This window comes from Cebidichthys violaceus, unplaced genomic scaffold, assembly GCF_023349555.1.
Source record: "Cebidichthys violaceus isolate CVI_PGR_0920_01 unplaced genomic scaffold, fCebVio1.0.p SCAF_118, whole genome shotgun sequence".
Lineage (NCBI taxonomy): Eukaryota > Metazoa > Chordata > Actinopteri > Perciformes > Stichaeidae > Cebidichthys > Cebidichthys violaceus.
In genome coordinates this window covers 132,501-149,998 of record NW_027176283.1, presented here as the reverse complement: position 1 = coordinate 149,998, position 17,498 = coordinate 132,501, and the positions used below count along the sequence as shown (strand labels likewise).

Sequence of the window (17,498 nt, the reverse complement as noted above, 5' to 3'; positions counted from 1 at the left end):
TCATAAAATTCGAGTGGGCCAACGGTTTGGATAAGGGTCGGTTGGGGTCATCGGAAAAAGCTCACAAGGGACTCCACAGGCAACATTCATGAAAGGTATTCATAACAAATGGGGAGGACTGAAGACTGCCGTGTGGGTGAGGGGTACGATGATAATCATGCAGCAACATGACCGCATGTCTCTTCCCATGCTGTATATATAGACGAGTGTATGTTGTGCAATATGCTCAGCAAATTTAACTGCTGTCCAAGCAACTGTTCCGTTTTGCTATCATCATGACGGGTGATGCTCAGAATCTGCCTTCGATTCTTGAGTTAACTTGATAAACAAGTGATAGAAAAATCAATATATTCTGACAATCAAATGGAACATTTTGAGTCAATTATCAAAACAGAAACATTTGCTTCACGAAAGAACAAAGATGTACTTAGAGCTGGAGCACCTAACCGAGAATTCATTGCAGTGTGCGTCACCAAATTCTCTTTAAAGAGATGGATGTGTCACGCTAACCTGTGTTTTGGCGACTCAGCCCTCTTTCTCCCCTGCCGTCGTCCTGGGGAGAAAACTACTACCTCGGTCGTACAACAACATCCCATTTTAAGAGCATGAGAAACTGCTTCACCATAAAGACCGCTTTGGAAAACTCCAGCTAAGGTAAGAGGCAGTATTGCTTTAGTCTGGTTCGAGGCTAGCTTAGCTTCTGCTGGTGCATTACGCCGACAGTGCACTGCAGGCCTGGCTTAGTTTACGCCGGGCTTCGTGGTTTGAGCTTCCAGCACAATGCATGAAGGGAAAGACAGATGGTCAGCAGGTAGGAAGGGACCATACAGTGCCCAATGTTTCCACCTCAGAGATAAGCCCTGCTGTGCACCTTGACTGACCCAGGTTCTGTTTCTGCAGTTCTGCCAGGGACGAAAAAAAGAGCAAACAATAGAAGTAGAGCCTGATCAAATGTTAGTCCTAATCTGGCTGTTACAAGGTATTTCACTGAAATATGTCATCGTTTAACACCAGACGGGTGTGTGGACGTCAACGGCTGCTCACTGTGTCGACAGAATTGTCAGAAGTGAGAGTGACATATTTGATGTGTTGTTTTTAGCCACACAGGACCACATACCTAATAAAACCAGAAGAGCCAAATCCTGCTGTATAACCGTGTTTATTTACTTCCTCCGCGATGTGTTCTCAGTACAAACAGTGGACCGACAGGCTGACCTGACAAAGCGGGGCAGAGATGTGAAGAACAGCACTACAGTACTAGACTTTATGGATTACTGACGCTTACTAAGGCCAGCTGGCAGCGGCATTATCTTGGTCAGTCCGCTTAATTGAATGCGAGTCAGCGGGACCGGGGCGTCTCGAGTGAAAGTCATTGGCTTGCCCTCTGAATACCAGGCGTGTAACCCATCAGTCTGGTATCTGTGCGCTCGGTCCGTTGCGCTGCACTTTATCTTGGCTCGCTTGTGTTTGCTCGGCGGAGACGATAAGCTACCGGGGGTTTCCATTGGTCGCGAGCCTGGTGACAATGTTTGCTGTGGCATCAGCCAGGTGTTGTCGGCAAAATAAAGCAGAAAACACAAATGGCTGTGACGGGGCAAACATGAGCAGTGTGCACCTGAGTGGCTGCATTTCCATTTATTACCATTTCATGCCGGCAAGCCACACTTCTATGGTCATTTGCATGGCCGAGAGGAACAAGTGGTCAATGCCTTTTCAAGGCCGTGGAGAGAAGAGGGCCTCATTGTTGAAGAGAAATAGGAAAATGTTCAGTTTCCAGCGAGTAATGGAAAATGAGAGAGCAGAACAGTAAAGGTTTAATCACAATGTCCCTGACAGAGCGAACCTAGATTTCAGCGTGACATCACCGGCGTGCAAAAAATGTTCCTCTGCGTCCTCCAGAGAGGATCACAGCGCCGCTATACCCCGCAGCCTAATGCCTATTTAATACTATGGACATTATGACGCTTATGAAATTGTCCTTGGCGTAAGCCACGGCTCCTCGAGTTCAATGTCATCAAGTGCCATTAGCGATAAGGACGGGTTGAGTGGGCTCAGCAGAGGCTGTACCGGGACTAAGCTACCGTTCAGAGGCAACAGAAGCGCTTTCACCGAGTCAGCACATAGGTGTGCCCCATATCATAATAGCCTTAGCTAAACCACGGTGACCCGAATGGCCCCGCGCACGATGCGGGACTGTCCCGAACAGACGACGTCCCCTTTTGCATCATTCGCAAATAAAAACATTTTTTGAGGAGAGAGCGTCGGCGTCTGGGATGGAAATCAACCCCTGCATTCTGTACACGGACCTGCTTACTGTGTAAGTGCTACTCCTTGATTCACCACAGGACTCGGCTAATTACAGTGTAGTTGGCAGCCAGAGGTGACCAGCACCGTTCGGATAAACATGATGATTAACGGAATAGCCGAGCCCACTTGATCTGAAAGGTCTCAGTTGAAAATTGTAGGAGCGCTGTGAACGACAGTGGCTGTTTTTTTTGTTTTTTTTGTTGACACTTAAAATCAAGGATGGAAAACACTAGATTAAAGCTCTCGCACGGTGAGATATCGAATGAGCTGAGATCTTAAGCCCACAGATTACAGCACTTGAAGACACAAGAGCCGAATGATTCAGCAAACTCACCCTCGTGTCACAGAGCCATCAGACTCCCTGTTTCATGCAGAAGATGTCTACCGACCACTAAATCTTTTTAATACCGTCTCGAGGTGCAAATTTGCATGAGTCAACCCCGAGGAAGGGGGATTTCTGTCTGACGGGGTCTTGCAGCGAGGACTCGGTGCTTGTCCGAGACTTATCCCCATTCTTTTCGCAACAGGAAGGGCTGAACTGATGTTCCATTTTAGAAAACACCCACTTCCCCTTGATCTACAGCCAGATGCATGACACCACCCCGGTCTTTTCCACGCAGGCGATGATGTCCACCGCTTGAACCGCTCCAGGCCCAGCGTCTAGAGCGGAGCTAAATCTAGAGAGACGGCGGAAAGCCGGGGGGGGACACGTCAACCGTGCCTCTTCTAACACGTCGGGTTAATTATGACGCCTTGTTAGAACTGTGAAGTTCCAGATATTTGCGTACCACGTACATAAACACCAAACAATCTTTGCCCTTGTTATTTGGAGAAAAAGTTACTGTACGGGGGGAAAACTTTGCGAGAACAGCACAGCGCGGATGCCACACAACAAGACAAGTTTCTCTCTAGAGAGTGAAAAATGTGTAGCCCATGTGGCAAAAAAGAAAAAAGAAAGCTTCTGACATTTGCACTGAGGAAAGGGGGGGGGGGGGAGAGAGTACACTGCTGCGATAATGCCTCTCCCTCTGGAGTCGAAAGAGAAAGTCCATTACAGCGCTGGAAACTGCAGTGAGCGTGGTTACTGCGTGGCTGCAGGCTCCCAGCACTCCTGTGCCTTTATCCCACACACACACACACACACACACACACACACACACACACACACACACACACACACACACACACACACTATATTTTCCTCAACCTCACACTCTTTCTGTCCCAGAGATAAAACATGCCCTCTCCTCCCTCCCCACCCAGACTGGTATGCAGCACACTGCAGCAAAACTCCTGAAAAAAGAACACGCAAAAAAGAAGAGATAAAGATAAGCCAGCATGCCGGTTATTTCCCACCTCATTTCCACTGGGTCCCGTAGCCTCTGTCTGTCTGTCTGTCTGTCAGTCTGTCTGTCTGCTGTCTGCTGTCCCGAACACAGGAGGCACCCGGCGCTGCTTCTGTGACACTGAGCTACAGTGCAGCTTTCCCTTCAGCCTCAGCGACCGGAGTTAATGACCATGTGAACTGTTGTCATTCCTCGCGAGCTGCCGAGTGCTGCAGCCGGGGGTCCATGCCTAGACAGGGATTTTCTCTCGATGTCTCTCTCTCTCCCTCTCTCTCTCTCTCTCTCTCTCAGTCTCTCGGAGAGCGAGGCAGGCAGGCGGGCAGGCAGGAAGCAGAAGAGTGTCTACTCCAACTATCTGGCTGAAACACTTCCAGCCGACTCCCCCACAGCCCCTAAAGCCAGCCCCTTCCTGCACACCAGCCTGTGGCAAGGCCCCGCCCCCTTAACGGCTCCAGCCAATGGAAAGGCGGCTCCGCTGAATCACGGCTTTTTGTGCCTCTCCATTGGAACAGAGTGGACTATGTGATAGGGCGAGAACTGTGCTTACAGTGACAACCCCTGAATGCTGATCTTGAAAGGTATTTCCCCAATTTCATGCCCTGCTCAACTAGCTGGCGCATTATTTATTCCGTCTCCATCGCTCTCCCTGTGAACTTGATTATATTCAAATTCAAATCAGCAGCGCCTGAATTGTTTCCTAATAGGAAACAAGCTCAAGATGTAAAGACTAGACTTGTCCGTACAACAAGGCAAAACAAGTAAGCAGTGATCAAGGAGTCGCTGCAGTCGCATAATGTAGATCGGCGGTGTCCTTGTCTGTGTTCTCTAATCACATTTAACACCATCTCCCCCCCCCCCCCCCCCCCAGGAAACCAGAGCACCGACTCTCCTCTACCTCCTCTCAGCATCCGACCTCTAAACTCATCCCCTCCCCTTCCCACACACATCTCTTTTCCATCCCTCACCTGTACGTTTTTAACGCATTTCTCAAAGACATCTTTCGAGCCCGGTTTCACTCAAAATTCCTGAGTTTACTGGACGGCAAAAAAAACCCATTTCTGTTGTTGTTATTAGCATCGGAATTTTGCTCGGGGAAGAAAGAAAAAAAAGGGGAAGATTGGTAGTGGCTGGGACGTGGAAGTCTTGGTCTGTCTCCTCCCCCACCCGTCCTCTCCTCCTCCACCCAGCTGATGACAGGCCGGTCGGCATCACACGAGCCGTGAAACCGGAGCGTCACAGAACTGATGAGTCAGAGAAGCAGCTTCATGACTTTTCGATCCAGATTCAATAGAACAGCTGTACCGTCTCTCTCTCTCTCTCTCTCTCTCTCTCTCTCTCTCTCTCTCTCATACAAAGGCTGTGAATGACGCAGCAGCCTGGGTGTTTCGTTGACATCAACGAGGCTCAACACGCTTTACAGTTCAATGATAAACAAACGTATTTATTTACTGTCTGATTATGCTTTCATCGTGTGACGCTCCACAGGAAATAGATTTTGTCAAATGGATCGGGGCGATGTGGTGGTGGTGGGGGGGGGGGGGATCTCTCTGGCATGAAATATCGTCTACTTCAGCAAATGACGCCAAACACTGACGTCATCTTCGGCATCAGAGCACCTGTAATGAAATAACACAGGCGAGCGCTCTGCCATTAAATGAAGAGGCGGGCGGGGGATCGTCAGCCTTTGTCTAAAGCAAAAGTGTCACCTTACACCTTCCGCGGATGTAGTCTCTCCATGCTACACCCAGACGCAGCAGCAGTATATGACTGCGGGATGAAACTGGACTTAAACAACTCAACATCATTCATCCAGAGCAAACAGCAGTTGGACAGGCCAGCCTGCTCCACCATCGCTCACAGATGAATCTTATCAATTTCTCATTTGGCTGCAAACCGACTTCTCAATAACCACATTACTGAATAATAAATGCATAACAAGCCTGCTGCTTGTAGCTAATTTCCATCGGCAGACCTCAGATAGCCTACCTTCTAAATAGGTTTGTCCGACAGGAAAACAAACAAAGGCCTGGCAGACAAACAAGCTGAGCCACTTCCTTCCCACGTCGTACCCCCTCCCCTCTTATTATCCCTGTCCTGTTTGACCCCAAACGGCTTCACTTTCAAATACAAAAGGAGCCGTTTCCCAAAAACAACGGCTAATTGCAGCAAATGAGAATTGACGGGTTGAAGCAGTTTTAAAATGCAGTTTTTTTTCGGTGGTACTATTGGATAGTCGAACACCACGGAGAGAGAGGGAGAAAGAACTGGGCTCAGAAATAGGGCACCGAAGACAGATCAATGAAAAGGCAGCTGTCTTTTTTTCTATTATTAGCCGTAATCAAATATCAAGCGGCAGAGAGTTGCGCTTCTTTTCCGCTTGAAGTCCACATGATGACAGAGAATATACAAGCGGCCGTGTAGGCAAGTGGTCAACTAGTGTGTTTTTAGAGCAAGTTCAAGGCTGTGCAATGAAACGGAGTACAAAAGATCAACCCGGAAGCACTGGATTATTTACATTCAAACTCCTACTGGCTTGGAATCAAACATCTGTTTTTCTGTGGGTTAATCTAGAACATTAAAGGCCGATTTTTCATACTGCTGATTATACAAAGTCCCTTTTCCGAACAATCGTAGTGCGCTGTGGACGGCTAGGTCTTACTCAAGTGTGCAAATTGCTTTAATAGCCTTAATGAACACAATATATTCTATTAATGATATTGTTCTACTGATAGTTCATTTGCTTCCGCTGGTGCAATTTTTGCTCCGAGATGTCAATTTGCATTTTCAGAAGGGCCAATTACTGCACATGACATAGCAGCTAGTCGGATCACAACTTATTAACCTCACCCAGGTGGAAAAGGCTCCAGCTCTGTCAACCTGCAATGGATTTGAATGTGCCTCCACTTACGTCTCATTAGAACGGCTCTGTTCTTTCTTGTACACAGCAATTAAAATCCAACAACCCATTAGTCAGGGTGCAATTACGGTTATTGTGTTTTTTCACATTTGCATTTGAAAGTAACACAACATAACAGTTAGTTATTTGCATACTGGAATAGGAGAGCATCTTGTAAGATAAGATACAATTAGTCCCGCAGTGGGGAAATGTATTATAAATAAGTAATAAAACAGTAAAGAATATTAAATAAGTAAAAAAGTAAAAAATCCACAATAACTAAAATATTATATATACTGACAGAATCATTTTGACAAGGATGATGACAACGTCGTAGCTTAATAACGGTGTCTGATTATCGAAAATCAATAATAAATGTGTTACTATCAAACCTGTCCCCGAGTGATTGAATTATATTGGTTCCTTCGCGTTTAGCAAACAACATGCAGGACTGTGCAGGGAAAGAGCACACAGGCACCACTACGCATGTCACTGTGGAGCTGCTTGTACTTGTTTTCATTAGCATAGCAATCCAGACATCAGCTCTCAGTGGTAATGACACCGGAGTGGCATCATTACAGCCATTTTAGCCACCTTCTACCGCAAGAGTTTGGCGCCAGAGGCACGTTGCGCTAGCTGCTAAGCTAGCTACCTGCAGCTTACCTGATGACGAACCTGTCACATCCAGCTGCACGCTTCAGCCGACACCACCGCCTCTCGAGAGCGCTATTTGGGTTGTGCTGGACGAGGGGGGGGGGGGATGGTCTTCGAATGAGACTCCTCACTTTTTCTTTTCCCGTGGCGACACTTTTTGCAGTTTCGAGAATAACGGTGTTTAATTTTGAAACGTGCAGAAGTAAGCTATGACTCGCTACGCGCTAGCTCGCTAACTACTTTTTAGGGCTAGGGTAGGAAGCAACAAGCGATTTTGACAGTTCGAGGAATGTTGAATGTGCTTCGCTAGGGGCGTTAGTACTACGGTATGAACATTAATTACGCGTTTATTCTCGACTATATCGGATATTATGAGTTGAAACTAAAGGAGAAATAGTATAAAATTATAATGTGTTAGTACATGTCGGTCAATTTCAACACGGGGATTTACTTCTATTCGATAAACAACACGTTGTCAACCCTACAGCAAAGGTGGTACAGTCCAGATGAACCAAGGGTAAAGGGAGGGGGTGCTTGTTACCTAGGAAACAACAGTGAATCTCCCTGTGGCGAAAGATGTGGCCACTGATTTATGAACCAGTGTCTGTCTGTCCGTCTGTCTGCCTGTCTGTCTGTCAAAATAGCCTGCCATCGAAAAGATGATTAAGATTGAGAACATTAAAAAGATTTGACAAAACCTGTTGCAATTTATTCTGAGAGAAACTGTATTCTTTCATAACATTTTGATTTGATGACAGTAACCTCCTCTAAGACATGATTTCCCAGATAAATATTGAAAAGACACATTTTCATTATTTTAATATAATGGCATTGATTGATTTTGAATCATTGATTTGGCTTAATTTCTGCTGTGACAGCCTAAATCATCCATTATACAGAGGACATGTCTTCATTCTTATAATCAGCATCATATAGATATACAGTATGCGGATGTGTTGAGTTATGATACGTTATTATTACAATTTCAGGAGAAAATTAACAGCAAAAACAACAGAAAATACATTTAATTTTGATTTATCAGCTGATGAGAGATTGTAAATCAGCACACCGTCACCACTTGATGCTTTGCAGAGGGGCATGCTCATCCCCGGCACTTTGCAGCCTAATTGCATGCAGCTGGCTGGATTTAGCGGCCTGTGACACACAGAGACCCGTTGTCAGCAAGAAGCGCAAACGAGTCAACAAGGAGCAAGTCACAAATATCCCCGGAATGAGCAGAGAGGCACAAATTTAGCCCCACTGACTGCTGCCCACGCCATGCGCCGCCTATTGAGCGCACGGACAATGAACACAGCCATCACAGACTGCTCTGTCAGGTCCAAGGCCTGCTTCAGTGGAATGCTATACCGCGAATGAAGGCATCGCAGTTTGACAGGACCCAGGCCATCGGCGGTGTCAGGGATGAAGACGGCGTCGGTTATAAACAGTTGTTTGAAGCGCAGACCTTTATGGGCTCAATTTATTATCAATCGTGTTGAAATTCAAAGATGGAGAATTAATCTGGGGTCAGACGGGTGATGGCTGGCATGTGTTACTGCCTTGTGTCACAATATAAAATGGCATTTGATGCATCACACTGGTGGCGCCATACAAGTTGAGATTAGTCAATATTATCTCAGGCAGAACAACAGCGGAGGTCTCAAAGAGAACCAAGAATACTGATGTTATCCCAGCCTGTTCATGATCTTTTCAGAATTTAATATCAGAAACATATTAGAGCCATAAGTCTTTTTATTTTTATTGTATCTAATCACATATCATGTGAGTTTTTCATCCGGATATAGCAAATCTAAAAGCAAAATACAACACATCCAAGGTATTGCCACTGTGGAGGGGGGGAAAAAAAACTGTATTTTCAAGACCTAAGTGATTATGAAAAACTGCTCGCATAGGTCAAGCTCATCCCCGAAGGCCTAACGTATTGATCTCAATGCAGAGGAGGCATTTGTAAAAAAATAAAAAACCCGCTGCTGCTGCCGGCATACTTCTCTGAAAGTCCCTGAACGCCCACACAGTTGCAAACACACAAACACACACTGGGCTCACACTCATAAAAAAACAAACACAAAAACATCAATTTAACAAGACTTTTTCTTTACTTTGACTTCAAGTTTGAGGTTGCTGCATTGATGTAGGCGGAGGGCTGAAACGCTTGTGTCACTTTTCCCTTTCCCTGCTTTGTGCAAGACGAAGCAATTTAGCCGCGATTCAACAGCGTGCTCATTTCGGACGCCATTTCTAAAAAAAGTTTGGGGAAACCAGGTGGCTCTATGTCTTTGAAAGGAAAAGTTCAACGTCACGTACACATTTAAAGCGCGGCGTTCATCTGAAACGTTAGCAAAGCAAAGAAGCGGGAACCAAAAGCGTGATGCCTGTTGGCGAGCGCGTTGTGCTCATTAATGTGTTTGTTTTGACTCTCCGTTTGTTGCAGTCGCAGTCTGCGGAGTGGACCTCGGGATCAGCTGAGGGGGCGTCAGGCGGAAAAAGAACCGTAGCATCGACGCAGCTTCGCTGTTAGCTCCTCTGAAACACAGAATGAAGGGATCACAGCGGGAGACAGCTCGGCCCCGCAGACAGAACACAGTAAACAACGCACTCAAGACAAATACATCAACACACACACACACGCACATAGGGGCCAAAGCTCTGACTCTAGAGCTTCCATCTGCATACACGCCCACACACACACACACACACGCCCACACACACACACACACACACACCTACACGCGGTGGGCAAAGCTCTCCCATCAAGGACAGTATTGATCTTGGAAATCTCTGTTCACTGAATGAGAGCACACCTGATTATGAAAGCTTTTAACCCAAATGCTTAATGCAGCGCAGGTTTAATAGAAAAGAGCTTATGGCTGACACAAAGCTCAGACAGAGTGTGTGTGTGTGTGTGTGTGTGCGTGTGTGTGTGTGTGTGTGTGTGTGTGTGTGTGTGTGTGTGTGTGTGTGTACTTTCATTGTAGTTTAGTCAATTTGATTGATTGTAGGGAGATCACATGGGCATTTTACTCCCACTATGACTTTTACTAATCACAAGGACGAAACAATGACGGACTGAAGACGGGCCTCGCTGTCGTTAAACAAACTGATCCCCCCAAAAATGTGCACTGCATGGGGGGGGGGGGGCTTATTCAAAATGCTGAGAGGACCTATTTTGAGACTCATTTGTCCACTGGGGGAAAAAAAGACTAGCTATGCATCGCCATAAATCATCTGCCGCGAGCCGACGTGTGCGCGTTGCGTCATCTGCTCCTCCAGGATCCGTGTCAGCATAAAGGCGCGACACTGTAGAATTTACATGGAGTTCATTAGAAAAAGAAACAGAGACATGTTGACCCACTTGCTGTGCTGCAGTTGTTCGGCTATAAGAAGCGATGTTCTTTTGTGTTTTACAATCACGGAAGAAGTAATCAGATCATTAAAAAAAAACGGCAATGTAGAGATACATGCATGCATTCAATTTCACTTGAAGATGAAGTGTGTGTGTGTGTGTGTGTGTGTGTGTGTGTGTAATCAGCATGTGAGAAAGTAGTTGAAAAAGCAAGAAAGTCAACTTTGAGTGAGTTAGTTCTACATTTTGGGACAGATACGTGTTAGCTTAGCTTAGCTAGCCTGGCTTTGTCCAAAAATATCAAAATCCACCAACCAACTTGTGTGGTATGCCTTGTTTGTTTAATCCGGTCAAACAACAAAGTGTAAAAACTACAAGTTGTAGTTCTATTGAGCGTTATGTGAGGGGACTATTTCTTGGTCCAGTGCAAGGACTTTGATTGAACCTCTCCTGGTGTCCTGGCAACCTCACGGCGAAGACAAGACAAAGAATTAGCGTATTTCATCATTTCACATTACGCACGTCCATTTGATGCTTTGTCAATATAGAAATATTGATCGGTGCAGCTTTAAGTGTGGCGAAAATAGCCTACTTATAGTTACTCTCCGCCACCGGTTTCCTGAATTGATTGCACAAATTTGGATGCATAAAATATACCGATGATAGATGCTCCATTTGTGTGAGCTCATTACTAAAATACAGTTTGTGGATTTTAGGAAAAACATACATTACTCGGTGTCTCATAAATACATGTTTCCAGTGTGAGAAAGCAGACTTCTGGACCCAAGTTAAAACCCGAGTAAACTCACAGGAATAATGAGGATTTATGTAAGATAACTTAAGGTTACTTCATTATTCTTGTATTATTATTATTTTTTTTTTTACGTATTTCAGAATGCTCAGATCTCGCCCCACGGCGGAGTAAATCCAATAATGAACGGTGGCATTTCAGACAAGAAAACAGACGGGCAGTAATTGTGAGAGATGAAAATCTGGGAAATGTCAGGAGAAAAATGGCATATTTCCATGACAACCCTCAACTATTGTCTTGCCGAGGTTGCAGGGTTTGGAGTTGAGCCTCAACGAAACGAGACACTGACTGTCGTTCCCCGAGAGGAACGATTGCAATAAATCCTCTATTTTCTACGACCCATTATTTGCCAATAAAATTGAATCGTTCCCTGAAATTGCACGACCAAAAATCAATGTCTTCAGCCCCCCCCCCCCCCCCTCACACCACCCTCGTCTACATTCCAAAGTGCTTCCAAATACAGTAGAGGTATTTATATTATTCATGAGCCTCAGGTTCACACAAGGCCAGCAGCGCGGCCCAGACTCTTTAATGGCTGAACCGCCCTTCATCAGGGCCGAACCGGCCCTGTGATCCAGGCTTGGCAGTCACTTAGCCCAGAGGATTGAGACGCCTTTGAAATATTCAATAATGCATTAAGGATCAGAGAGAAGTCAGCTAATTATGTTCACACACAGACACACTTCCAGTTTCCCTCTTCCACACACAGACTCATAAACACCGAGTGAAATTGGAGGTAGCAATTAAGCATTTTGCTCTCTGACAAGCTGAATTGATGTTTTTTTTGTTTTTTTAAATGACTAAGTGTTTGGGTTTCGCCCCTTGATGACGTGTTTTTCTGACGTCAAGCGCCAGAGGAAACACATCTGTGTGTCTTTCCTTAGTTGTGTGTATGCGTTTCCAGCAGATGATAACCTCATCTCAAGGCGACCCATCAGCTTGAAATATTGATGCTTGGTGCTGCGAGGCTGCAGGCTGCCGCAGCAGACAAGGACACTTCCAACGCCTCATAGAGGAGCAGGCAACCCCCTCCAACAGCAAAGACATGCTGACCTCCCAGACTGTCTTGTCTTTCTGTCTGGCTCTGCCATAGGAATTTCCTACTTTGATGAAATCATTATTTCACTTGATGAAAGATATTTGTGACACTGTTGTGCTTCTGTTTAAGTCATCGTTTTACGTCCCGTCCTGAAGGTTGCACTGAAATCAGGGCCGGATTAACCCACTAAGGGTCCCCGGGGTTAAGAATGGGCTGTGGGGCCCCTTTTGGTTTCTCCCGCTGTCTGTCTATATATTCGTTTTTGGTAACTTGATTAATCTCAAACTTTTTTTTTGGTTGCAAAATGCACCATGCAAGCACAGGCTATACTAAAGTAATAAAGAGCCTAAAAAATGGACGAGGCCCTCCTAGGATGGGGCCCCAATATTAGGGAATAATGTCTTTGTTGCCAATCATAAGGTCCCTATCATTTCACTTTAACAGACACAATCATCAACGTCATGAGGGAAGGGCACGAAACATTTTCGGTGGTCTTAAATTCTGCTATTTTTCAGTGAAGTCTGGCATGGACAGCAACTTCTAAAATGATGAGAACGCAACGCACAAAACACGGAACATGGAACCCTAAAAGGAAAATAATAATCCAGTGATTATGTGAGCGGAGAAGAACAATAGACACACACACATACACACACACACACACACACACACACACACGCACACACACACACACGCATACACACTCTTATTTCCTGACATTCACATCTCCTCACTTTGTTTTCCGTATCCTGCTCAGTGGATCAAACACTCGTCCAAACGTTCCCTCCGCTGCTGACTGAAACATCGCGCTTTCTCTGTAATTATCGATTTCTAAGTGGCCTTGCGAGCATCATCAGTCAGGAGCCGCCTTCAAGTACAGCAATTATTATATTACCGTAACCATGGTGATTTATTTTGCTGTGTGATTTGCAGTGGGAATGTATTTATGGATGAGAGTGGGAGGATAAGGATCGCCGAGTGTGTTTGTGCACGAGTGGTGTGCCAGGGGCTAGATCAATTAAATACCATGCGCACACACACACACACACACACACACACACACACATATGCCTTGACCTCTGAGCTATAAGCAAAGCTCTGACTATAATACAGATCAAATAGTAAAAGTACAATCAAATATGGCCTATGCAGAAGAAACTGTAAAATAATATTACATTTAGAGATATTCTATTGGGACGTAAAGGTTAAACTGGTTCTTTCTGGCAATGAAGAATATCTTTAATAATCAATGTAGATAAAGACAAACAGGCAGTTATTAAAACAGACTTAATTATACTGCTAAATTGTCTGTTTTTATTGCGTTCAATGACCTGTATCGGTGCTACAGAAGCTGTCATCCGTTGAAGCTCTTGAACTCCAACAATGGATAGACTGCTCCATCTAGTGGCCATGGCAGGACCAGAAACAAATGGACATACCTGACGAATGCGAACGATCGTACCTCATCAACTTCCCCTACTTCAAGCAGTTCTATCACAGAAATGATCAACTTTACATTCAGCAGAGGCTGAGATATCCTAACTTTTCGTCTCTAGCAAGGGTCACTCTCCAAAAACACTGGATCCTACAATTCCCATAATGCAACTAAGTAACGTCTTTCATTGAACTGATGTATTAGCATTCATTTATTATTACTAGAGCTACAGATGATTGCAGCTGAGCGGCACTTCTCATGACGAGTAAACTAAACTTCATGTGTACAATTAGCGCGGTGCCCCTTTAAGAGGCGGTCCTATAAGCTCAGCTTTCTAGGCTTCTGTCCACCATTTTTATGAACTCGGGGCCTTCGAGGACCCTCTGGTGTCTGGGGCCCTAGAGGCCCTGTCATAAAACATGGATAATGAAAAGCACAAATATGAAACAACACGAGCCCCCCCCCCCCCCAACCCACGCACCCCCCTCCATTTCATAATGCGTCTTACCCCAGAGCGCCGCAGGAGGACAGCTACGGCAAAGAGAGCGGCTTCCATCCTGCACAGTCATCGTGAAAGGCCCGTCCACGACCAGTCGCACAGTAATGGATACAACAGTTCCACCCTGCTATCTGGAAACTGGCGATGAAGAAAATGGATAATTTCTTTAAAACGTGCTTCACGGTGACACATGTGATTTTCCTACTTTGTGTCTTGGAGGATAAAACATGCTTGAAAAATGCTTTGGTGAAAAAACTAAGGATGTAGACGACCTTCCCAAAGAGGCGAAATGAAAGCATAGATAGTTCTACCTCCAGGTGTGGGTGTGTGATCACTTTAGACAGGAAGTAAAGCAAAACAAATCTTTAAAAGACTGTATCTGTGTGATCGAGCACGTCTGGTGCGGATGCCTCTTTATGGACTCCTGTTGGCTGCAGGTGGCGGTGTTGCTCCGTGAGAAAGCTGAACAGCAAACCGCCTCCCTTTCTGAAAGCTCTTTTTGGTTTTCTTTTGTTCTTTAGGCGAATAGAAAAAGACTTTTCTGAGGCTCACGCCATCAAAGGCCATTTGGTGATTACTCTTGACGAATTGGTCTTGAACGGCGTCGACTACAAATCATGTCAGCGGAAGAGCGGCCATTATCCAACAGAGCTGTAGGGCGTCGGGGCGTCGTCATGATGTACTGTATGCATTTCTTTCATTTTTTCTATTTTTGAATCATGCATCCGGAATCTTGGTATTTATATGTGAAGCTTGAAATTGGGCCACGGATGAAACTAGCATCCTCCGTTCACAGCAGCTACAGGTGTCAAAACAGACACGTGGGCGTGATCCCGGAAGGCAATGGCGTAGAGACGAGCAATGGCAAATCTATGTTGCAAACAGGTTTAAAGGCTGACAACTTGGAAAATCCTGTTTTCTTTCCACCCAACCTGAAATTTCTGCAGCCGTTGCGGCTTTAACCCCCCCCCCCCACCTGGTGAAAGATATAGGCCCAGCGCCGAAAGATAAGCAGGAAAGAGGGATCATGTATGGCCGGCGTGGCGGGACGCGTATGCGTCTCACGCACATGGAGGGAAACGACTCTCCCGGGGATTGAAAAACCATGGAGGATGGATTGGAGAGAAAAACAGGATTCTGTCTCTGTATGAGGCAAAAAAGCAAACCGAAAATAGAGGCGCTGACAGCTTCCTCCATCCAGACCGGGTGGGAGCGCTTATCCACTTTTGCGTTGTGAGATAAGAGGGGGGATTTATTTATTCAGGTTGATAGCTCTGGCGCACTTTGAATGATAAAGGAGTGTGTGTTTGTGGGCTGTGTGTTCATCCCCTCTTTTCGGCGTGCCAATCAGGATTAAAGGTCGTGGTCTACAGGACAAATATGTGTACATTAGAAAACCGTAAATAAGAGGCGTGAGGTTCTGCGTTTCTTCTCATCCCTTCGTCCTTGTCGTGCACCTGAGAGCTTTGTTCAGCACATTTCCTTTAAAGCACATGAAAAACAGTCAAAGGGGGGGGAAAAAAAGAACAAAAGTCCACATCAAACATGAAGGCCAGAATATTTTCATCCATTGTGTACCAGGAAAAAGAAAGCCACCCACATCTAAAGCGGGAATAAACGGAAGACGGGGGCCTTTTGTTGTGGTTATCCTCCTGGCGGTTAAAAGGAAGGTGTTGGGTTCACGATGGGATAGATCTCATGTTATTTCAGTCAGAAAAGACATCTGTTCTGCAGCAAGTCACATCCGCGTTAACTTCCCTGGTGCAGATGCTTCCCAGCATGGTGATTTATTTATGCCGCACGGGGCCGGAGAGGTTCTGCGCGGTGCTGTTGGCACAGCTGACGAGGAGCCGCGGAAAACACAGCGAGGCCTCCGAGAAATGCTTTATTTTCATTTTGGTGAGCTGTTGCATTTGGCTCTCGTGGCACGTCTACATGCGGTTGAGGAGAACATCATGCGGCGGGGGAAAGGAACCTGCAACTTTAAGAAAAGGTTTCAGTGAATTAATCCTTCCTGAGCTCTTTCTGTTTTGTAATCTTGAGCTCCGAAAGGTCGTCCTGAGGTGGAACATTGACATTCAAAGATGTGAACGTAGGCTGCAGCGTAGTTATGAATCATATGCAGAAAGGCCAAAGTCTATAACCCTACTTATTGAAATCAATAAGTAGTTTTCATGGATCAGGTTTGTTGTCCTTTCTAATACATTAGCTGCATGTAGAAACAGGCTTACCCCATGTTCAGTACTCTGTTTATTTTACGCCTTAAAAAAAACTCAAGAAAAAGCAAGTAAGTGAACCCTTGAGTCAAATCAAAATACAACAATTCCCAGGATGCATTAGTTTCTTTAAAACTCAACTATCTCGTGCTACTTGGGCTCGGCTCCTTAGGCTGGGAACCGAACAAAGGTCTGTAAGTCAGCTCCGGAGGAGGCCACACGAGACCCTCAGAACTTGGATGCAAAACAAACCTCACAATAGCATCAACTGGAAAACAGCGGAGATCAGAGGGAGCGTGGCAGCCCCCCATCAGGGATGTTTGGGGATGCAGCGTAGAGTGGGGAGGGGGGGGGGGGGGGGTGAAGGTGTGGCTGCGCAGGTCAAGCCACCCGCTTTTCCTCTCCCCTCCTCTGGGAGGGGCCCCCAGTGTCTGTTACAACAGGAAGAGACTGAAGGTCAATGCACAGGCCTATTGTCTTCCTGCCCGTGTGACAGACGCCTGTCCGTCTCTCTTTACTATCCGGGTCTCGAACTCACGCCTCAGTTCGGGTGAGAAAGAGAGACGGGGGGGGGGGGTTAAAGGATTTATATTAACAATTTAGACATATGTTCAAATAGGATCAAACAACCGTTTCACAGGAACGCATTTGATTGGAGGGCATGCAGTCAGACGAGCAGACGGCCCTGCAGTCTATTGGTCCTCTCAGTCTGTCATCTCGCCCCCATAAAGCCCTCAGCAGTACAACTTCAGAGGCATTTCCTCCCTGTGAGAGACACGCGGGCCTCACTCGATAAGATAAACCGCAGAAAATGAAGCCAAGCCTCTTCTGGCGTCCCCAGCCAAAACAATCCAAACGTCTATTTCAGAAAGATACCGTCGCGCAGACAGACCGCCCCACCCCTGGAACCTCGGGGGGGACACGCGCTCGT

At 45.9% G+C, this 17,498-nt stretch overlaps 1 protein-coding gene across 1 annotated transcript in view; it reads right to left on the bottom strand.

Moving 5' to 3' along the window:
• LOC137868563 (zona pellucida sperm-binding protein 3-like) overlaps positions 1-17,498 on the bottom strand; it is a 251,084-nt gene that overhangs the window by 230,503 nt on the left and 3,083 nt on the right.